Source organism: Triturus cristatus, chromosome 4_1 (genome assembly GCF_964204655.1).
Source record: "Triturus cristatus chromosome 4_1, aTriCri1.1, whole genome shotgun sequence".
NCBI lineage: Eukaryota > Metazoa > Chordata > Amphibia > Caudata > Salamandridae > Triturus > Triturus cristatus.
Genome location: NC_140585.1, coordinates 793,656,913 through 793,682,131, shown reverse-complemented (window position 1 = coordinate 793,682,131; position 25,219 = coordinate 793,656,913). Strand labels below are relative to the sequence as shown.

General features: G+C 42.4%; 1 long non-coding RNA gene across 1 annotated transcript; it reads right to left on the bottom strand.

Annotated features, from left to right (window-relative positions):
- Positions 1-3,846: 3,846 nt before the first annotated feature.
- On the bottom strand, positions 3,847-13,114 carry LOC146855550 (uncharacterized). Its single transcript, XR_014980854.1, has 5 exons — positions 12,761-13,114; positions 12,436-12,611; positions 4,462-4,554; positions 4,271-4,380; positions 3,847-4,166 (listed from the first exon to the last, which is right to left on the bottom strand). It is a non-coding gene; the product is annotated as an uncharacterized LOC146855550 (long non-coding RNA).
- Positions 13,115-25,219: the final 12,105 nt, after the last annotated feature.

Below are 25,219 nucleotides of genomic sequence, written 5' to 3'. Positions count from 1 at the left end.
GATATGTACCTACATATGTGTATTTACCCTATTTCTCACCCTATACCGCTCACAATATATCCTTTACCTCAACTCGCAGATTCATCTCAAACCTCATTCTACTACTCTTTCCAATGCACTACCCTACTTCTCACCAGTCTTTGCACAAGATGCTTTTGGATCTTGGACAACGATTTCACATGTACATAGATGTTACACAGGTAATCTTTCTATAGTTGAAAAACATTTTTGCTGATATTACTGAGATCTCATTATTTACGCAAAGGTATGAACAGGACGAGAAAGAGCTAACTTCACACTTCTCCATTTCCTGCTCTCTGTTCAAACTTCTTTCATAATGAGAATGCAAATTGTGAAGGGCAGTTTATTATTTGTTTGGAATACTCTTTAATAAAAATATGCATTTCTTATTTTGATATCATGCACTACTCTTCTAAACTTCCAATAATTTACCCTTACCATGACTTTCATGGAATGGCAGGACAGGCTGGTTTGACACTGAATTTTATGCAAAATGTTTTTGTTGCAATAAAAAACAAGCATTAGCAAAGCCAATGTTCTGGCTTTGGCTGCCAGCCATTTGGCATTGTCAATGCTTGTTTTTTTGTTTTTTCATGACTTTTGTAAAACTTTGTTGTTGAAGGAGTCATCATGCCTTCACTAACCTTAGTCAAAAACATTTCCCTAAATGCAAAATATTTTTTAATCTCAAAAGTACAAAAAAATTCATAGCATCCCTGGCACTGAAGAGAATTTGTGTATGGGTGTGCTTCTTTATTTGCGAATGTCATAAATCGGAAGCCTGCTTGGCAGTCTGCAGGCAGCAGGTGTGAAATGGTCCGGTTTGGACATTTCAGAAAAGTCATCCATCATCAGCCAAATGCAAATTCTGAGGCATTATCAAACACTTATGCACTGCAGCACGTACCCCTATAGCAGTGATACTCAAAGTATGCTCCGGGCCACCTGGGGCCCATATGTCAATAGCAGCACCCGACTGCTGTTTACTCGGCTGAGGGGCGGCCCCTCCGTTATGGGGGAGGAACGCCCCCCCCCCCCCCCGCCCTTAAAGCCAGCAGAGACAAAGGACAAAAATAAAATGATAAAAAAACATTTCTATTATCATTTTATTTTTCATCCCGCAGGTTGCAAGCCGAGGGAGGGGTGTGGCCATCCACACTGACACTGTATCTGCAGTACCAGGGTGGAGGGGGGAGAGGTGGGCACTGCCAAGTGCGCATGACGGTTTGACCCTCGGCGGCTGGTCACACCGTCATGCACACTTAGCATTTATCCAACCGACATGTGCTGATCAGCTGGGTGGAGAAACCAACACAGGATCCCAATCTATGTCTGAGCACCGAACCGTGGCCCGGGCACTGATGAAAAAAGTGGCCCACATTCGCGGGGCGGGGCCCACATTAGCGGGGCGGGGCCCACATTCGCGGGGCATGGCCCACATATGCGGGGCGTGGCCTACATTCGCTGGGCATGCCCTTTCATGAAACACACAAGGAATGTAAGTGGGAGGATATTGTTCTTGGGAAGGACACAGGGCCAAGGTGATAATGTCCTACAAGCTGAGAAACTGATAAACAGCAAAGCCCCTTTCTATCTCAAAATTATTCCCCAGCCCTCCAGCGCAGGAGCACCTGAAAAACAGCGAGGCTCCTTTCTCTTAAAAACTTATTCCCCAGCCCTCCAGGGCAAGAGCACCTGAAAAACAGGAGGCCCCAGCTATTTGTAAATTACTCAGCCCTCCCCAGCCCTTAACTGCCTTGGGGCAATGGCCCGGCAAGAGAGGGGATAAAGGAAAAAACCCAACTGCTGGGCCATCCATGGGTGTGGGGGGGAGGCTAAGGTGAAGATGGTATTTATCAAAAAAAGATTCCTTTCTGTGTATTACTCTTTTAGTTGGTGACCATGAGGCCTACACATTTAGATCAATAACCTTTGATTTTTGACTGTGACACTGGACAAATATTATTACTCCAGACTAGAATATACTTTTTGTTACTCTCAAAATTTATTTTTCATAGGAAAACACTTATGTTCAATAAAATCATATTTTAAAATTGCATTCAATATATACTCTGATTGGGTGCTCTGGTACAGTCTTATATATGCTATCTAACAATTCCGTATTACGGTATCTATCTCAGAGTCACACACACTTCAAATCATGTACTTTCAAAATTGCAAATTAAATACTACACAAATACATTTCATATGCTTTAAAAAGTCCCACTGTCGACGCGTTTCGGTGCATAGGTTACAATAGTAGCACCTTCCTCAGGACGGACAAGAATTTAAAACCAAAGTTTTGTTCTTCTTTCTAAAAAAGAGAATGCATATAATTAATACCATTTCCCTATGGAGAGTTGATTCTAGTTCTGGGCTATGCTGTTAGTGTCACTTATACATATTGTCTGCCCTTACTTTAAGTGTAGGGGTTGAAGTCCTTCTGTGGGTGTTCAGGACGACTTTATCACCTCTCAACTTTTGTGATTTTAGACCACTTGCATCATAGTCAGTGGAGTCATAGAATTCTACAAAAAGAGCATGGAGTTATTTCACCATACTTTTTGAGCCTATTAGCCTATTCTCATGCTGTTAAGCAAAACACTTACTTTTAAAAAGTCACGTTGACACATGTTCAAAATGGCCCCCGGCCGTCCTCCGCACACATCCACCGTGACGTCGGACGGGCGGGGGCCGTCCGACGCATGCAAGGGGTTAAAGGTTAATTGACGATAAAGAAAGGAAGTTACTAGGGTGTCCCACAACGCAGCTTTTGGAACACCTTCATTTTAAAGGCATCTTGCACCAAATGTGTAAAAATATGAGGCAATCCCTTCATTATTTACCCAGCCCACTCATTAATTTGACCGCACAGCGGGAGAATTCGCGTAGCGCACAAGGGGTTAAACAAATGCTTCCCTGTTTATTTTGTATCTTTTTAATGGTAGTGCCAGTTGCGGACACTCATATTGCGAAGTGGTGAGCGGGGGAGGGGGAACACAAACAAAAAAAACAAGAAATGAATAAAGAATACAACACTTACCTGCTTGAACGGCCACTGCCTTGCTCCGGATTCGTGCCTCTCGTCCAGGAACTGCTGCACACTGTGCAAGCTGCCAATACCAGCGATGCTCACATGCTAAGAATAATATTCCCAGCATGTGAGCAGTGCTGGGAGTGATCTGAGCCAGGGACGGATTGGTACTGCGGGCACTCGAGCATTGGCCGAAGGGCCGGTGTCTCGGTGCCCTCTGTGGGACGCTTTCCCCCCCTTTCCCAGGCCTACGAGAGCACTGGACAGGGAGAGGAAAGCAGCCTTGCTGTGCAGCCGTTCAGTGATGATCAGCTGTGGCCTCTCCTTGACCCCCTGCCGTGCCAAGCAATCACACTGATGGTGGGCTGGGGAGGTTTGATTGTGTGCAAGAATCAGCCTCCCAGGGGGCCAGGTGTTGCTCAGGCCATTGAGCCATTTTCACCTCGGCCCCCCCCTGGGGCCCATGCAACCCTGAAACAGTGTTTGCATTAACACCTCGCCCACAGCCCTTCTCATTCACGGCATAGTGGGCGAGCAAGAATGGGTCTCGCTGTGGGGGCCAGGTATTGTTGGGAACTGGCACCATCTTCACCTTATAATCTCAAAAAAGAGAGTTTCCCAGGGACCAGAAAGGACTGGGTGTCAGATATTTATCAAAAAAAGATTCCTTTCTGTGTATTACTCTTTTAGTTGGTGACCATGAGGCCTACACATTTAGATCAATAACCTTTGATTTTTGACTGTGACACTGGACAAATATTATTACTCCAGACTAGAATATACTTTTTGTTACTCTCAAAATTTATTTTTCATAGGAAAACACTTATGTTCAATAAAATCATATTTTAAAATTGCATTCAATATATACTCTGATTGGGTGCTCTGGTACAGTCTTATATATGCTATCTAACAATTCCGTATTACGGTATCTATCTCAGAGTCACACACACTTCAAATCATGTACTTTCAAAATTGCAAATTAAATACTACACAAATACATTTCATATGCTTTAAAAAGTCCCACTGTCGACGCGTTTCGGTGCATAGGTTACAATAGTAGCACCTTCCTCAGGACGGACAAGAATTTAAAACCAAAGTTTTGTTCTTCTTTCTAAAAAAGAGAATGCATATAATTAATACCATTTCCCTATGGAGAGTTGATTCTAGTTCTGGGCTATGCTGTTAGTGTCACTTATACATATTGTCTGCCCTTACTTTAAGTGTAGGGGTTGAAGTCCTTCTGTGGGTGTTCAGGACGACTTTATCACCTCTCAACTTTTGTGATTTTAGACCACTTGCATCATAGTCAGTGGAGTCATAGAATTCTACAAAAAGAGCATGGAGTTATTTCACCATACTTTTTGAGCCTATTAGCCTATTCTCATGCTGTTAAGCAAAACACTTACTTTTAAAAAGTCACGTTGACACATGTTCAATGGTGTCTTAAAGCAGGTACGTCTTTCGATATGCACCGCCTGTATTCAATTGTTTAGCTGTGCCTGTAAGGTACATAGATAATGCTATATACTTCAAATAATGATGTCATGGCACTGGTGTTTATTCTCAACAAATACATCCATTTAAAAAAATATATTTCATTAACATGCTGAACTTTTTCAGTGTAGCGCATCAAGTTATGTCAGTGCATTGAGAATTATATTTTTAAAAGTGAGAGTTCTTAAATATGAATTTAGAATCATTGCCCACCCCCACCCCACCCAGGCAACAATAGGGAACTAAGAGTCAGTTGTTATGTGCACTCTTTGGGTGGCTGTGGTTGCTTTTATACATGAACAATATTTTAGTTTATTTAATCAAACACATCCTGAAGTCATGTATTTTGAGGTCCTCTTTCGTGTGATAATGAAGGAAAAGGAGGGAAAACAGTGCTTAATTTAAACCGGTGGTTGCCGGTGGGGGGCACTAGCACTTATTTTTAGGGACTAACACTTATTTCACCACATCAGATATTTCCTGAGGCCAACACAGGGGTAAAAACCCACGAAAAGAAACTCGGAAAATTTGTCACAGGGGGAAAAAGCAGACACCTTGAAGAGTGAGATAACGTGGAAGGGAGCATCTGGCAGTCAAATACAGAGGCCTGAGGTGCATTCAGGACTGTGCACCTATGCTAATCATGCTCTGACACTTTATGGCACCAGCCGCAGATGTCTGAGCAGCGCTTTGATCACCGGCACCTATCATTTTACAAATAAAGCACTGAGGGAAAGTGAAGCGAGATTGATCTTGGGTTTTCTATTTTTACATTGTGCAATTCAGCCACTAGATGTACATGCTTCACTTCCCCTACACACCCCTATATCTCCCAACCCTCCCCCATTGACTGCAACCCTGCTTGCTTGCTTGAATCAATGCGGCCCTCGATCACACCACTGACCAAAGTTTTCGGCCACTGGGAAAATGTTTGCGCTATAGAAAGCCCATTCCGTTCCCAAGCTGAGAATGCAAAGCAGAGTTATCAGAGTTTTTAACCTGCTCCTGCACTACCTGTGTATAAAAGTGTGGCAATATTACTTACTGGTCACCCTCATTACATGCCGTTCTACTTGGAGTCCTTCTAAAGGAATCACATCCACATTTTTGTGTGTGCGTCAAAGTTGCAGATCTAGGCTGGAGAAGATTAAAGCCTTCCACCTGAACTGAAGGACTAAGGGCCTGATTACAACCTTGGAGGATGGGATACTCTATCACAAATGTGACGGATATCCTGTCCACCGTATTACAAATTCCATAGGATATAATGGGATTGCAATATGGCGTACGAGATCTCTGTCACATTTGTGACGGAGTATTCCATCTGCCAAGATCATAATCAGGCCCTAAGTTTAACAAAGTTTAATATTGATTATTGAAGGCATTATCATCAACCCTTGTTTTTGTCCAACATTATTGCAGTACTTAGGACATAATTGGCAGAACTCCATTGGCTATAATTTGACACCTCTTCCTTGAAAGAACAAACACCAGTGTGAAGTACAGTGCACAGGCCAAATACTTGAAAAGACACAACTCTACACAGTGGACCAGTGAACTAAACAGACTTACTGAAATTTTTTTTTTTTACTGCAAACAAATCATAAGTAAAATCCTCCACATCAAGCCAGTAATAATCACCAAAAGCAATATTGCCTCAAAATGTTGAAAGCAACACTTCTAAAAAATAAGATTTAGAAGCTTGAAAGTAAATTTCCCGAAAAACTACAAGTTCCCAAAGTGTTTGTTCCTAAAATACATTTATGTAAAGACAGTGTGGAAGGGGTTATGGGTGTAAGGTATTAATGTTAAGGGTTTAGAGTTGGAGGTTAACAGTTTAGGGTTAAGGTGTGAGGTACATGGTTAAGAGTTTGACCGTAAGGGGTTGTGAGTTAAGGGTTAGGAATTAGGGGTTAAGGAAAATAGGGTACAGGGGATAAGGGAATGGGGTTAATGGTTCTGGGTTTGAGGTGTATGAGTAAGGGCTTGGGGAAATTATTTTGGGCATTAAGGTTTAATGGTTTGGGTTAAAGGGGATAGGGGTTGGTTTATGGGTAAAGGATTATATGTTAGAGGTTAACTGTATAATGTATAGAGTTAAGGATTTGGGGTATATGTTTCAAGATTGCGTGATAGGGAAACAACCTTTACAACGCAACTTTTACAACGCTATGCTATTACAACGCATTTTTTACAACGCAAAAGCTTTTACAAAGCATGCATTTACAACGCATGCTGTTATATGGTAAGTACTTTTACAACGCATATACCATTACAACGCATACAATGCAATGTGGGGAATCTAAATATGTGTTAGGGGTTAAGGGCATTTGGGCACACCTCTAGATTTATATGTGTGTAATGTCAAAGTTCCAAATCTGTTTTAGGTGTGCAGATGAGTGTTAGTTATTTGTAACTACTGTCAGGAAACAAAACACACCGTACATTTATAGGAAAGTAGGATCTACTTCTATGGTTACCCCCACTTTTTGCTTGGTGCTAAGCTGCATTATGACTAGTCTGACTGGGATCCTGCTAATCAGGACCCCAGTCTATCTGCTTTCTCCCTAAATTGTTGTATTGAGTACTTAGGTACACTCCAGAATGGATACTGAGGTACCCTTATCAGTCCCTAGTATATAGTACTAAGGTACCCAGGGCATAGGTACCCCAGAGATCCCACGTGGGCTGAAACATGCATTATGCCACCCGTGGGAGACCATGCAAAATTGAACTACAGGCTTGCCATTGCAGCTTGTGTAAATTGGTGCATACACCAACTTAAAGATATAGGATTACTATATCTAAGGGTCACTGCACCTAAAACCTAGAAGTAACCCCTATAGCAGGCCTTTGCAATCCTGAAGGCAGGGTGCTTGGTTCTAAGTGAGGGGGTGCCCCTGCATGAGCAGGACACCCATGCAGCCTATGGAGTTCATTCTTCCGGGTTGTCAGTGAAGTAGCCATATACTATAAAGAGGGGCACCGCATGATTATGCGATGACCATCTCAAAAACGGCTACAACTAATCCTAGCATGTTTGGTATCAAGCATGTTGGAATCATACCCCCACACCGTAAACGGTGTGAGAGGTATGATTCCAAGCACTGAAAGAGCCCTCCGTTAGGCTCTCAGTGTTCCCGGTACCAGTCTTCCAGACCCAGACAGCACAAAATGGTTGCTGCCGACCAGAGACACATTTCTGACCTCCTGCTGCTGAGCCAAGCTTGAGCAGAGGAAGGTGGAACAATAGGCATCCTGTCACAGGGAGGTGTGACCACCTCCCAGACTGGATTTAGTGTATTGGGACAGGGTGGGTGCGCTTACCAGCGCCAGAAAGTCTGCATGAGGGGCACACTTGGTGTCCCCATGCATAGTCCAGTTCAAACCAGTTCTGGGAGCCGTTGGCTCGAAACTGGACAAACGACATGGGAGTGACCTCCCCCCTGGCCAGACCCTCCCCTGGGCGGGTCTCCTGAATCTTCCCAACCCTTTCCCTAGGGTACTTAAGGGCCTACCATGGTGTCGGATCCTAGATCCGTGGATTCAGATCAGATACCACTGCACTTCTACCGTCTGGGCACTCTGGACTTCACTGGATTTCGTTTGGGCCTGACTTTGTTTCCCTTCCAGTCTGCTGCATTGGCTGTGCCTGTGCATCATACAGGAACCCTCCAAGGTAAGCATCAAAGACACCTGAAGTAATCTCCCTTGGAGTGACTGAGTCACTCCCCTGCATTTGCAGGCACAGCAACTAAGTCGATCAGTCTGCAGATCCTGAGCTCTTCCGGACTCCGTGGGCTCTGCAACACAAGTGATGGTTTTCCACAGTACCCGAGGCCTGTTCTACCCTCTCACCAAGTTTGAGACCAGTATCCCTCGTCAGGGTTGCAATAAGCGAACCCCTGTGTACTGTGTCCAATTTGCAGTTGAAATGGCTTGTTGGCTTCTTTGCAAGAAGATCTTCGGGCTCCAAGTAGCCCCAAACTCGAGCATCTCCTGTGACCAGAATCTTCAGCCACACCACATTGTGTGCATCGTGAGCTGCTTGAGGTTCTCTCACGACTCCAGTGCCTCCAGCCTGTGGATCAACTTGAGGGTCACACTTGTATATTTTGGGCTCCCTTGATTGCTCGGGCCTGCCCTGACTCTCCTGCTTTTGTTGAGTCTCCTGGACCTTGCTGGTCCCAACGGTGCTCCTTCTTTGATTTCTGCGTAACTTGCCTTTGCCAAGGCTTGTTGGTGCTCCCGCGAGACACCCCTCAGCACTCGACATCCTCCATGGGACAGCTCGTGCACAGCTCCTGGTCTTCCTCAGTATCGCCTGAGCCTCACAGCTGCAGAGTCAAGGTTATCGTCATCCTCCCTGAAGCCCCCGACATCAGAGGGCATTCGTCTTCCGAGTCTTCTGGTCACTCTATTTCCGGGAGGGATATAGCGGAAGCCCTGCAGGAGTCAGCCATCGGCAAGGCAGCAGGCCCTGATGGAATACCTTTAGAGGTCTATCGATGTTTTGAGGCAGAGATTAGCCCGCTTCTTAGTGATCTTTTTAACGGGGTAATGGGTACAGGAGTGGTCCCGGAATCATGGAAAGAAACAAACATAGTGGTTTTCCATAAGAAAGGGAAACCAAGGGAAAAACCGGGCTCCTATCGCCCAATCTCGCTAATAAATTCAGACACGAAGTTATATTCTAAAATCTGGGCTAAAAGACTGGGCAGGGTCATTGGTGATCTCGTCTCCCCTTGGCAGCATGGATTCGTACCCGGGCGTGGTACCACAGACCATATTAGGAGGGCAATAGCTTTATTTGATATTCAGTCTGCAATGGGAGGAGAGGCAGCTGCACTTTCCTTAAGTCCTCAATTGGGTTCGACGGCGGTTTCCGACACCACTTCACACGTATGCACCCGGCTTCCCTGGTGTAGATAACATGGGTACTAGGGTATCCATGGGTGGGGTGCTTCTCCAACCTTCTGTCTCCCACTGGGTTTCTTCAGGGTCCACTGGTAAGGGCCCTTAATCTTTAAAAATCCAACCGCGACTTGCACATAGAGTTGTCCAGAACATGCGGTTGTGTTTCCACACTGCACACGCTCTCCGTGGGGTCCCTATCTACTCACCTTGGGTGGTTCTTTGGGGTCCTAGCACTTCTACGTCCTCTCGACACTGTCTTGACTCGAGTCGTGGTTCTTATACCACTTTTTTAGTATGTGGTTTGGTCCCCTCCGGGGCCACTGTGTATTTCATGCTATTTACTGTGTTTCTTTGTTGAAGTATTGTGTGCATTGTGTTTATCTCCATGATGAAGATAATGGAACATACTAGAGAGTATTCTATGATAAATACATATTTTTATAAATACTTGGTGTGGTACTTTTTCACTTAATCTATACTATAAGATTCCATTCTGGTAAGACAGGCTGCTTTACACTCCTTCTGGACTAAGCCTGCATGCTGCTCTACACAGCTACCACTTAGAGAGCTTTCTAAGGTTGTCTAAGACCTCCTAAATCACCATAAGGATTGTCTGGACTGGTGCAAGGTGCCCACTTACATTAATGCGAACAAAGCAAACAGAGGAGATGATGGAAGGAGCGCTGAAACTTTTCAGACACTCACCCCCAGTCACAGATCTGTATTGAATCCATCATAATTCTTTAGCTACCCCAGTTCTGACACAGCTATGTGCAAATCAGTCTTGAACCTGTGCCTCATGGGAACAGTCCAGACTGAACTGCCAAGCCATGTCTTCCCTGGACTGGAAACAAGCATCCTGGGACCGGTTTTGGGCTAACAGCCCTCATCAGCCAGGATAGCTTGAATCCAGTGGCAAAGTGAGCAAGGGACCCACGTCTGGGCATACCCTGCCAATTTAGGGCAAACAAAGCAAACACAAGGAGATGATGGACTGAGCGCTGAAACTTTTCAGACACTCACCCCCAGTCACAGATCTGGGTTGAATCCATCATCGTTCTTTAGCTCACTTCTCCACCCCAGTTCAGACACAGCTATATGCAAATCAGTCTTAACCCTGTGCCTCATGGGAACAGTCCAGAACGAACTGCCAAGCCATGTCTTCCCTGGACCGGAAACAAGCATCCTGCGAACGGTTTTGGGCTAACAGCCCTCATCAGCCAGGCTAGCTTGAATTAAGTGGCAAAGTGAGCAAGGTACCCACGTCTGGGCATACCCTGCCAACTTAGGGCGAACAAACCAAACACAAGGAGATGATGGACGGAGCGCTGAAAGTTTTCGGACACTCACCCCCAGTCACAGATCTGGGTTGAATCCACTTACATTAGCGGACATCATATACCAGGCCAGCCTCTCACAACATTGAAATTAATTCATGCAATGCACACACTTGTACTTCAAAGTGAAGCAAGTCAAACTGTTAAAAACAAACTGATGCTGTTTCTCAGTAAGCAAATCGAATTACCAAGGTACAACCATGAAAGTAGAAGTGGAGGCTGAATCAACTACTTGTCATGATTTCTAGAAGGGGTACTCTCCTCTACTCTGGCCTTGATTGCGTCTAAATGATTTATATTTTATCATCAGAGACCGTCTGTGCATGAAGATATGTATATGCGATAACAAACTTAATCCATGTACCCATCGATGGAGATGAGCATTTAATAACACCGTGATCTGGCCCATAATTGTTGTAAAACTGTCCCTGTTCCTAAAGTGATCTAAGTATTGCAGATAACAGTGGACTCCCAAACTAACATACAGGGGTTGAAGGAAAGAATCCTCCAGATAGGAGCGTGATAGTAAAAAGCTAAGGAAGTCACAAAGGACTGCAGTTAAAGCCAGAGAAATCCTTTAGGACCAAAGAGGAGCTCATAATATGGATGAAGTCGACAAGGAAGCCAACACCTAAGCCTTCACCTCAAGTTAGGGTTTTTTAGGGGAGGTAATTAAACTCTAATGTGCCTGTTCAGTATCAATGTTGTAGTCAATAGCTCAATGTTTTACAGTTAATGAAGCTATAAAATTAACTGTTCTAATAGTGACCTTGTCACAGACATAAAATTACTAATTGCTTAAAAAACTGTAAACAGTTTAACACTAAGGAAAGATCACACAGCAGGAGACTTTGCCACGATGAAGGGTAAAAAAACGAATTAAGGGATTGAGGAAGGCAAGCCACCTGAGCAGGTCTGTCCCATGGGTCCTTGAACACTTAATGTACAGCCCATTTGATCCCTAGGATTGGGACCAGCAAACCAAACCTATCTTTAAAACATTCTCAGGACAACAGAGAATTTGAATGGGTTAACGTGGAAGTGGTTGAGACAGATAGTTTTATACCAGTCCTGAAGAAAAGTGATGTATATAAAGCCTGGGGGAGAAAGGTTTTTGGATTGCTGGATGGAAATAACAAATTCTTCGAAAGCCCCAGGCACTGTCAACAAAACTGCTCAGCCTTCAAGTCATCAGCCTGAGGTATGGTTTCAGTTGGGAAAAACATGTTAGGAAAGGGAATGGGTAGAACATGCGCTCGGTCCACACTGCCTACCACAAGAGAAAGAGAAACTACCTGATCCTTGTTCAATGAGGGTCCCAAAATCCTACTTGAAGCCTTTCTCTTATGATCTTCAAAAGGACTTTGAGAATCAAATGAACAGGGAAGGTGTTTAAAAAGGCCAATGGGCCAGAGAAAATACATATTTCCTGACCTCACACTGATCCACCAGGTACATCTCTCTCTCCCTCGCCCTATCATGTGGCAGGTCTGCTTGAAAATCTCTGGATTGAGGCAATAATGCTTTGAGAGGGCAAAACTTTGCTTAAGTGACCCATTTTCATACTAAAGGGGCAAAATTGTCTGGGAAGAAACATTTGGAAGAATATACAAATTACAACTAAATACTTACTTTATTGGATTATGGGAAAATGAAAATTAACAGTTTTGCTGGGTACAGGAAGTACGAGACTGAGTATCGTCTTTTGCTTTTATTACATGATTTTATTGTTAGTTATGAACAGAAAATGTAAGTGTTCTCCCTCTGTTCTTTGGGGTATATCCGCCCTTCCTGGTACTTTCTCCCAGCTAGACGTCCAGCGCATAAAACCAAAAAAGAAAAAGAGACAGGGGTATCAGCGTCAAGCGTGACTATGCCTGTCTATATAGGGAAGGGAGTAGGGGAAGCACACCCGACATGCAGGCAATCAGAACGGCGGTATAGAAGAAACCGTTACCCGCGTGTGGATAAACCAAATAGTTGAGAGCCCTCAACGGTGCACAGATGAGAACGTCAGTAAGTTCCCCCTTTGAAAGACCGGGTCTGTTCCTCTACCTGCCTGCCTCTCCCTAGGAACCGGGCACGCATCTGTGCAAGCCACGCTCCTCCTGGAATGTGGCTGGGCGGCTCGTGGGATCTATGGCCTCCTGGCGTCTGTGTCGCTGTCTGGGGGCTGGACTCCGGCTTCCCCGGAGCGTATCAACACCGCTTTCTCCACTCGGGTCACCGCAAACTGTATCCCACTCGGATGTGAGGCTCCTCGTCTTTCCACTGTGGCCGCCGCCTTCCCCTTCCTGATCCGGTCTTGAACGGCCCAAGAGAGCGTGGCTCATCTACACGTCACCATCAGGCAGCTGAGATTTAAAGGGCCCATAGCATGTGAAAACGGGGTTGTCTTCTGCCGTGTAAAATACTTCTTTGGTCGGGCATGGGGGCTGGAAACAAAGCAGAGGTTCGGGCATATAAGGTATTGTCCACTCTTCCTCCTCAGGGCCAGCAGGGCGCAGAGCCTGACACAGAGGCATAGCAATAATACCATAAAAAGCTAATAACGTTCAGGAATTTAAAGCACTAAAGGATGCTGGAGAAAAAACTACTATCTCAAATGTCTTTGTTGGAACACATGATTGATACAATGTGTCCAGTGCATAGATATAACAAAATGTTTAATCAAAGAAAACATGGGCCTAATTTGAGGTCCTGATGTGCAGTGTTAATTCTGCATCCCCTGGAGTTAATAATACCTGGTGTCTCGTTAACTCTATGAGTGCAGAATTATTGGAAATTCTGAGTTGAATCCTGAGATTCAGTAATTCTAGGTCTGATTATCCTGGTAATTCCTCATTCTCTCCAGCAGTTTCTCCTTGAGATTTTGGCTAAAGATTCAACGGATAAGTTAATTCACCCACACGAGTTCCTAAAGTAGGGTCTTAGAGTGTTTATTTACACAAGATTCAACTATGCCCATAGGTTTTGCACGAGTAATGCAGCTGCCCAAATGTTTTCTCAAAGCAGTGTATATATAATGCAGTCCTTATTCTTTATCATGTATAGATATAATCAATTTAGTCTGTTGCACAAGAGGGCATACATATGTATGTTCCTCCTATCTTTCATCCTTCTCTTCCTTCATGCTTTCCTTTACTCCACCCAAACTTTATACTCTATTCTCACCTGCACGCGTATTTAATTCCTATCCCTTTCCCTTAACCTAACTCTAAGACAAACCATATGCACAACCATCACACTAAAGTTTAGTGTAACCCCTTTCCTTTTTTTCCTTCAATGTTTTTGTTCTCCTGATTTTATGAACCTGAGATGTTTGAGTTCTTATGTTTTTTCCTCAACAAAAGAATTTCACTAGTAGTATTAGGATCAAGTGAGGGATGGCCCTCCGGATGATAGTCCACTGAAAGGTGTGCCAAGTCTTGTTCTTTTGCTGTCACAGTGAACAGGTCTAGCAGTGTCTGTGGCATTAACATCTATGAGCTGTGCATAATTTAGAGATGACTGTGCCACTGGCTCCATCTCAGCCATTCCTCAAATGTACTGCATTATAAACACAGCTGTCACATTATTCAACCTCAAAAATATCTTTCCCTTCTAATTTTAAAAGATATCTGCAGATAACTATGGGCTGGTTAGTGGCTGCAGCATTATTTTCTTATAGTACATGTATAAGAAGTCGATCCCTGCAAACTCTCTCAGTGTATAGCGATCTCAGATGTCCATTCACCCCACTACTTTCTCTCTCCTAAGCCCTCTATTTATACTCTTTTTCTACCATTAGCATTTTATTTGTAGAAGAAATTTAAAAAAATGTAAATTGAGTAGTTACATAGATGAAGAGGCCACACAATTTCTGCACAAGGCAATGTAGTTCAATACCACTACTTTACATTTGACCCCATCCCTATGAAAGCCACAACTTAATGCAGTAGTTGCGGTCAATGATAACCTCAGTAAGGAAGGATGTCTAAGCATGCTACAAAATAACACAAAACTGAATATGAAACCTCATTACAGCACAAAAAGAAATTAAATGAAAACCTGAACAATGCACTGTAAGATTCCAGTTGCTGATTTTCGCACCAGCAATTGAGTGTTATTGCAGCAAGTGTATTAAAGTGCCAGGTACTCTTAGGTTCGAAGTACGGATGACTTCAAATGGGCACCAGCTCTGCACAGCATGGCACTTGCATTTCTCAGAAGAACATCGGTAATAAGACATAAAGAGAATGTACATTGTTTGCCGCATTCGGAGAAGCCGGGCTCCTGCAATATGCTTGTGGTGAGACTCCTTCTGATACAGTTTGCAAGTCTAGCAAAACATTCAAAACAGCATGACCCTGGGAGAACTTCAGTGGCTGTCCGTTCCGGCTCAGATGGCCTTTAAGTATCTCAACTCACACAGAAATCATCTAGGGGTGCCTGCAAGGCACTAGGGAAATAAGCCAACCTCAGTTGCTCCACACCTAATGTGTGCTCCAATACTCCTTCCCTCTTTCAAATACCTTGGTTATCCAAATCCTCTTCAGAGACCTTTCTTGATTCTGTCCAGACACCAGGAGAAGACTTCCTAAGGACCAGCAACTAATCCAACCATCTAGTCTTCAGAAAACAACTTAAGACCAACCTTTCTAAGACAAGTCAAACCTGCTTGTCACCCTTATTGCATCCAATGTCTCTTGTTTCCAGGATCCTTTGAACTGCTTGAAAACAATTATGCATGCTGTATATGATATCCATACATGACTGACCCTGCCAACGATCTTTCAGAATGCATGATCTCGCCTATTTTATGTGCAAGATACCTGCTTTACCTTTTTTTAAAATAAATAATCCTATATGTAGAAATAATGTGCCATTCTTATGCTAACTCACCTTCACCAGTTTATATATCCATCTAAATCATAGTGTGTGACTCATGATTGAATATTTTTTTTACTATATGTACAACATCATTTGCTCTTATGTTGGGGTACAGCGTGTACTGCTCTGCAACTGTTTTTAATTTGTACATTTAATAAAAAGATATGAACTAAGCCTGTTAGCCTCCCTTGCAAGTTTAGGTACAAAATAGGGGTTACTTTTCCAAATTTGTGGAGCAACCAGGGCATAATGCTTTTTACCATTAGCATTGAATCGGTAACTCAGATTTTCAGAGTTGCAATGATCACAGGTCAGTTACATTAATCCAGTGCTTGCACTGAAACGTGTCCGAGCGACATCCGGCGCTTCCTGACTCTTGTAGTGCCAAAATATGTCCGACACAGATACATTCTGGAAGCTAACATCATTATGCAACATGGCCTTTAAGCATTAATATCCGAACAATGCAACACTTGTGCTCCAATTACCTTTGTTAAGTGCACATTCCTGCCGTCTCCTGCCACTGCAAGCTGAATCACGGTGTGGGAGCGGTCAGGTTTCGCTGGCAAACACCGCCAAACACCGCCTTCCCCGAAATCATATTATCCACGAATTTGCTGGTAGGCGTTTCAGCAACATACCACAGTGACTGTCAATGTGATGGCAGCTTTTTGTTACAGCAAGCACCGAGCTCCAAAGGGCATCCTGGCACAGAATAGAGCCAGAGAAAGATACCGGGGCATAAGGCGGCCATTAACACAGTAGCTCTTTGTAATCAAGCATTGGCAACAGTTTATCGTTTTTTTGTTGAACAAAAGAATCTATAAAGTCAACAAATACTCCTAAAAGCGATTAAACCAATTGAGGGGTGAAAAAGGAATTGGAACAATAAAGGTTTATTTGTTGGAACAGGAATACTTTTGTAATGTGTTCAACACATCCAGTGAAAAGTGCGTGGAGTTCAGATTAGCTACATTCACAGCGATGCACAGCACGCCTCTCCTAATGTGCAGGCATCTCTTGCCCTATTTATGTATATATCCATATATATGGTCAGTGACAAAAACCTAGAAGAACATTAAAGTTAGTACTGCCTTCATCAATAATATTTTTTTTTAAACTACAATTTCCTTAACCTCTTGAGTGCCCATGACGAGATGGTCTCGTCATGGGCCGTGGTTGCGCTGTGCACATGACGAGACTATCTCGTCATGAACCCCGCCCGCTAATGAAAGGGCCGGCACAGGGCGGGGAAAGGGCGGGGCACTCAAGGGGTTAAAAAAAATGTCCGTTTGCCAGGACGCTATGATTCCCCTCAGCACATGTATTTATTGTTAGCTTGTTAACATCAACTCCCCACCCAGGGCACTCCCCATTACAATGCATGACATTGTGGGCGTGCACGGCCTTAGGAGATCTGTATTACAGTAGCTCGCCCAAATGTGTTCACCTCAAAGTCTGAGACAATGTGACCCTAGAGATAAGTTTCAAAATAACATTTAAAAAATATACCAAAACAAAGGACTGACTCAAAAAGGGAGCCCAAGAATAGAATTTAGGAAAACAATGAATGTTCATTACAAATGTAAAGGTTCAATACAGAAAATAGTAAATTCAGATGCATCTGTAAATTGCATAGAAGACATTTGCCATGAAGGCTATCAAAAGGAATAAAAAATCAATGGGCAAAAGCAGAAATAGACTGTCTTAAATGTGCAGCAAAATTTGTAAGAAATCAGACAGCATCAATGGAGGCTCAGCAATGGCCTCTAAAAGAGTTCTGGCTCGCCACCCAAAATACAGGGGTGTATGTCAAGTTTTTTTATCATAGGCAAGACAATGATAGAAACTGCAAAGTCAGCATGGTTTGATCATTGCTACAACAAATCAAATTTCCTGATCTTAAAACATCACATAATCCTATGACCTGAGCACTAACCCACTATATGAATATTGAAACACCCATTATGACCTAATATCATCCAGAGGCATTCAAACAAACGAGTTGCATAAACAACAGAGAACCATTGTGAATGAATGCAATACAGTAAGCATCGGAAAGACCTTGAATTGTTTTGCAGAATGGTTTCCTGTAGCAGGCTCTTCGAGTACAGTGTCAATCAGAAATAAACAATCTATATCTTGCTGCTGCACAGTGTCAAACAAAAAATATAAACAGAGAATGGACATCGTAATATGGCATCCAGTTTGAACAAGATAGCGTTGAGGCCTAACTGATGCCTTGTTAGCCTAGGCTAGTAAAAACCCACTTTAACACATCGGAATGATTTTGTTTTAACTGCATTAGCTCCATTTCAGTATACTGTATGAACTGAGGAGCAGAACGACCAATATTAATGCATATTTTAGTTTAAATGTTTCCCCAGTTTCATCTCACTGATGATTTCATCATCACTAATAGCCAAACAATTTGCAATAGCGTACACATTACTTTCTGTCTCTTGAGTCTCGATTGTTCCAACATCTTAACTCAGTCATAGACTCACTCATTGACATCTTCCAACTCTGTTTCCTATCTTTCTCTTTGACTTTGTTGACTCCTTCTTCTTGCACCCACAATTTAGACCCTTTTTAGAAATTATTAATTGAGAGAATTCAAACATAAGAAACAGAAATTTAGCACAAATTAGCAAACTAATTACAGGGGCTAATTTAACATGCAGATTGCCTCCCCTAAACCATCAAACCATTCATCAACCTTTCTAAAGCCCTTTCCAATCTCACCAAACCAGGAACCACCTGATTCCCATGTGGTGTTCTCTTCAAAAGCTTTTACCTCACGAGAAATATTAGTGATGTTATTAACATATGCGTTAATAAACGTATTATTATCAGAAATGAAGGACCAGCATTCTCTTACCCTTAAAGCCTGACAGTGTCTGTCCTCCTTCGCAAGAAGGATATCTAGTGCAAGGTTGTTCTGCATAATCATAGCTCGCATTGTAATTAACGTATTATTTGTTTGGGTTAATGCACCTACAGTATTGGAATCAAGGTGACCTACAAGTGTAGGTAATCTTCTAATTTTCATATCAATCATAGACATTCCAATAGATGGAATCATAGCACCCAACTCTTCTAACACAATTTGTCCAAATCCATGCTTCACTCTTTTCAAACCAACAGCATCACTCATCTCATTTACATGATAAACACTCTAGAATGCCAAAGAAAGGTAGGGGCTACCAACCAAATTATGAGGCAGTTTAAAATAAGCCGTCTTACCACACACATAACAAAGTCCTTTAAATATTGGCTCTTCACCCACCAAAAACTCACCATTGGCAACATAACTCCTTTCACACTCACTCTGACAACCACCATTGATCTAGTTCCCTTAGACCACAGGTACTCATAGTACGGCCTGCGGGCCACCAGCGGCCCGGCAAGCCTTCCATGGTGGCCCGCGGACCTTGCAGACATCGTACCTGTGTGTTTTTTTTTAAAGAGTGTCAGCAATCACCGCCGGTTGCAGCAGGGCGGACTCCTCGGCACTCTGCTTTATGGGTGCCGGGCGATTCCAGTTATAGTCAGAGTGGAGATGCAGGGGCGCTAAGAAGAGGTGAAAAACAACAAAGCTTCATTAACATGTAAATGGTCTTTTAAAGACCTGTGAAGTACTCGGGGGCGGCTGTGTGTGTGCCCGGGAAGCTGTCTCAGCCCGGTGTGCCACACACGGGGGGTGGATCCGCGTGGCTAAATCAGGAATTTCGTGCAACTTCAAGAGAGGCCGCTTTGTGTTACTGCTCCGTCATGGGATGGCCTCAACCTAGAAATTAATGTTGCTGAACACTTGGCAAGATCACACACAGCCCTACTAAGTATTTTCAATTAGTACACGACATTTCAATTTGTGTGATATGCTAATCGTAATGGAGCCAAATTACGATTTTGACAGCATCGTTTTCACATGCATATGCCCACAACGTACATAGATACTGAAGGGGAATCATAAATATCCCTGTACTTTTATGGTTCATAACCAAGCATGCCTCTCCCCAGGACTGTTGCTGCTTGAAGTGAGACAGGACATCTTGGTCAAAATCACCAGTGTTAAGTGATAATAGACAGGGCTACATGGGTTGGATTGGCAGACGTGGTGGATTCTACTACACAAGTTTTGTGGGTCCCAGCCACTAACAAGTGGACGGTGACAAGAGGCAGGTTTAATAACCCTGTGGAACTTTGCCTGTCCAAAATGGCACTTGTGATTTCATTGCATCGCCTTAAGATTTGCAACACTAGATCATAGCACTATATAGGTTTGTGATATGAGATCCATAGTCTTTGTCGACCTTTAAGGATATTGAATATAGGCGGATTTTTTAAAATATATATATTTATATACATACTACATTTGGGAGGAAAAGTTTTCCATGTGACAGTATTGCCCTTCTCCTTATACATGTCTTTCTGTATCATTTTCTTCAGCGACAGTGCTCAATTACTTTCACTGCCCCCTTGCACCAGATGTACGATTTTTTATTTGTAATTTCCTCTACTGACAGCTTTTTAAAGTAAAGTATGTTTAAAATACGAACCCTGGTTGACACTGACAACCAAGCAATTAGTTTCACATCGAATAACGTGGATCGTAGCCCCCTTTCGAAATTTTGAAATCCTTTTTAGAGCATTACTCTCTGCTGGTTCCCAGCAGGCTTTAAGATCGAGATCTCTGATCTCAGAACCAAAGAGGGCCATGGGAGGGATCTTCTGAGCAAAGGCAGTGAGCAGGTGTAGCAATGAATACCCTGTATAAATATTAACTTTTAATAGGGCCCCAACACAAACTGCTGTCCTAATTCTCATGGTTTTTAGATTATAATTCCGCCATAAACTCTTAGGAAAAAGTGGCCCTAGATATCTGAATGTTGTAACGTCCTCCACCTTTCATTATTTAAAAATTATTTGTACTTCACTTCTTTTTTTTACCAAACACCATTATTTTTTCCATGTTTATGTTGGGAAAGCTATTACAACATTGCCCCAAAGTCTCCAATTTCATTTGTACATCTATTTCTTTGTATTCAAATATGGTTGGGTAGTCTGCATGCAAGTGGCACAGTATATGGAAATCACACATTTTAGGGGCGAACAAGTATGTTTTTCTCACAAACACAGATGGGTTAGAAATATAAAGACCAAAAAGAGGGTGCATGGACACATCCTTGCCGTAATCAATTTAGTATCTATATTCTATTGGGCAAATTCCCAGACAAATCTAATTCTACCTTGCCCAATTTGAGGTGTGTAATTGACTAAGTGCCAATTGGAACAGATGATATTACCCAGGTGAATATTTTTTTCTTCCACTGAAGACCCTGGCCACCGTCTGTAATGCTGTGTGAAAGTCTACAAAGCAACAACATAATTTTTGGTTTATTTCAACACACTTTCGACCAATGACCTAAAGAGCAAAACGATGGTCGACTGTAGAATGCCCTTCTCAAAATGCTCCGTGTTCTAATGGCATTAACTTGTTCCCAACAGTCCACTCTATTGGTGTGCCGAGTAATTTTGCAAATATTTTGAAGCCATCTGTTAAACCCGTGGTACTCATAGTGCGGCCCAGCAGGCCTTCCTTGGCAGCCCACGGATCTTGCAGGTAATGAACCCATGGCCCCCCAGAAACCCAATTTTACCAGTGACAGAAGAGAGTGGAGAGAGAGAGAGGAGAGAGAGAGAGTGGAGAGAGAGAGAGAGTGGAGAGAGACTGCCTGACTGAGAGAGAGAGACTGACTGACTAAGAGAGAGAGTAACTTACTGACTGACTGAGAGAGAGAGAGACTGACTGACTGGAGAGACAGAGACTGACTGACTGAGAGAGACAGAGAGAGAGAGACTGGCCTCAGCAGTCATGGAGTTTGCTCCAGGAATAAAAAGTAAACCGTTGGGAGTCCTCTTGACTTTCTTCAGTTTTTGGTCTTTGCCTTTCCGCCATTGCGTTTGCAAGAAATTGCAGGCTATTGTGGGGTTAAGGGTGGGCCAAAAGTAACCCTGTGATGGAATTGGGGTCAAAGTGTGTATGAAGCCATGCAATGCCTCTTAAGATTGCTATTGCCTGCTAATAAAAATGTATGAGGTTTGATTATTTTTGCTCTGGTCCCGACCCCCATTGACCCCGCCCCCCATTGACCCCACTCCTACCGGTGCAGCCCTCGGCCACAAACTACACTGTAATTTTGGCCCCCAGCAGAAAGTTTGTGAGTACCCATGCCTTGGACCCTTGTTGTACCATGCACAACTCTCATCTCTTTTCATTCTCCATTCCTAATCTTGGATGCACATTTGAATTTCTGAAATTTCGCTTCAGCATCAATTTATTCTCTAGTTTGACTTACATCTTTCCAATCTTTAAAAAATGTCACCCTCCTCTCATTATATTCCCTAACAAACTCTTGATCATCTTCACTCAAACTACATACATGCTCTTCTTTTAATCTTGTTAGTTTTCAAATTAATTTGTGAAATCCTCAAGGATTTATGATGTCATCTGATCCACAGAATTGTCAGAAACCAGAAGATCTTCTAGCAAAACGATGAAATCCAAACATATGGCGATAGAAACTCTTACTTATAAAAAGCACTAATAAAAACTTTGCATGATATACTATAAGACATTGAAAACTGAAAACAAGTTGATCCCTTTTCAGCTGAGGAGGGAAGAAATGTGCACAAAAAACTATTTGTAATATTCATTAACCTGGTGTACTTCTGTAATAGATTTGAATACACATTTTCCCTAAAACTAACTACTGATCTATTCCTATGTGTAAATCTAATGTGTTTTATTCCATTATGTATAGTAATTAGTTCACTCTGTGAAGGTGAGACATATCCAACTGGAAAAACCAGGCATAGCATTGTCATTTAACTCTATTAATATCATTATCAAATAAACTACACTAACAATTTTATAGCATCTGCTGTAGGTCATCTTTTACTGAAGGAAAAAAGAAAGTATAAAAAGAAACAAACAAATCAGGAATTAGACTTCAAAAATTAGACTCCAAGATAATTTTTTTCTCAAGGATTCATTTCATAGAGTTCAGGAAGACAAATGGGTTCCTTCTGGAAAAATCAATAATTTCTGCACAGTTCAAAACTTTAGTTTCAAAAGCTCATTAAGATTTAAACAAAAGTTCAGGGTGGCTTTTCTTCTTCTGGTTGGTTTAAAAAAAAAATTGACAATAGTTTGGCAGAACATAAATTCCCACATCTGAATGTTCTTTTTCTTCAGACACGTATGCGAGATAGGTCAACTCAGGTGTTGCATAATTTTTACTTGGCCCTCTCTTTCTTGTTGGTCTTTTGGCAACAGATGATTCAGATTCACTATTCTCAGAATTAATCCTAATTGTCTCTAGCTCTTCTCTGATGTTCACAATGTTCCATTTCTTGTCTTTGCTTCTGCTCATTTGGTGTGACAGTTACATTTTCAAGAGCATAGTGTCTTGCAACTTGGTCAGCATAGGTATTATCCTTGGTGATCATGTCATCACCAGACTTATATAAACAGAAACAGTGGTTCCTGTGGACTAATACAATATTAGTTGTAATTATGCGTGCAATCACAACAAAAAAAAGGGGTTAGGGCAATATCAAAAGGAAAAGAAACCATATACCACGCAATGCTTGATAGTAGCATAGTTATTTTTTATATATACAACAATGACAAAAATCTTCAAAGAAGTAAATACATATATAGTGCAGGGTGTCCCGAGTGAAGAAAATGGAACCTACAGAAATAGTGACTAAGTCAACCACTCTGATCTGCGAGGATATGCATCTGGGTGTTAATTATGTGCTCCGTACATGCCGATCCGTGTAGACCGTATGAATGTTTGTCTACCCTGTATAGTGGTCACTATACAGGGTAGACAGACACATACAGTTTTACTTCTTACGCGTAGCAGACACGTGCGTTCATGTAACTGCAACCAGGAACACAGTTTACTTCATACGGTCTACACGGATCGGCGAGTACGGACCATATAATTAACATGCAGATGCATATCCTCGCAGATCGGAGTGGTTGACTTCGATGCCACGAGCACTAACTGCTCACACTCTGATTCCTATCCAAAAACACACATTGTTGTGCTTCACATTTTTACCATCCCTTCTGAGGACTACATCAACTGACCCACTCCTGTCAGTTCCCCTCACTGGGCGCCCGACTGAATCCCCTGTGAGTACCCCTCCTTTCCTAACACCTTCCTGTGGTGCACCTTATCACACTGACAGTTTTATCCTCTCTCAGATGTCCCTACATCAATAGGTCCTGAAGAGACCCCTTATTGTCACAGGGGTTGAAACACCGTCGACAATAATTTAAAGCGAACCATTCAACAGCCCCTATTATTGTATAAGGAGGCGTTTTCCTATTTTGTATCATTTTGATGGTCGACTTTATTATTTTGGAAACCATTTGTTTATGTCACAATATGTCACTATTTCTGTAGGTTCCATTTTCTTCACTGTGGACACCCTGCTCTATATATGTATTTACTTCTTTGAAGATTTTTTTCATTGTTGTATATATAAAAATAACTATTGTTACTATCAAACATTGAGTGGTATATGGTTTCTTCTCCTTTGGATATTGCCCTAGTCCCTTTTTTATTGTGATTGCATGTATAATTACTACTATTATCATATTAGTCCACAGGAACCACTGTTTCTGTTTATACACAATTTACCCTGGTTCCAAGTGAGTAGGGTTCTCCTTATCTCCTTTCCTCACCAGACTTATGGCCAATGAATTTGACAATTGATATCTCTCTAGGTGGAGTACTTGCACTTGCACTACCAAGCGCTGTTATTTTTTGCGTACTGGTGCCTGGTTCTTGTGCACCTAAATATGGTATTTGTGGTCTCTGTGCCTACACACCATCCATGTAAGGAGGAGGTCTAGAATACAGTAGATCATTTATTAAATTATCCTACTCATCTAAATCAAAATCCTTAATTCTTTTTCGATTTTCAGCTTTCGATTCATCAATTTCCTTTTTGTCTGAAGTGTCAACTGTTGCAGAAAAAAAACCTGCATTGTCTCTCTCAATACCTTTTTCTTAGTGTCCCATTTGGATTCCAACCAATTGCTAGCTGAATTTTCTTAATGCCTTCTCATCTTACTTCTCTCTTTCTCTATGGTCATCTAATCCTATTAATTTAGCATCTCAAATTGTGTAGGTCTGGGTTGGATCTTTCTCTCAAACTTGGCATGTTTCAGGAAATAAAGCTTTCTGGTATTGCAGGTACCCATTACAGGGAAGTGCATATTAGTCTTCAAACCACATACATGTATACAATCCATTGTACATCATTATTTCAAATGCAGGAGAATGCTCAGAGGAATCTTCTCCCCCTCCATAACAGATCACTAGGAACGTTAGGCTTTTTCAATATAGCACCCATCATTCTCACTTTAAATAAACTGTCAAAATAAACAAATTAACAACCATAAATTCCAGCACAGCTGTGTCAAAGGTCAACCAATCAAAGTACTGCTACAGTGGCA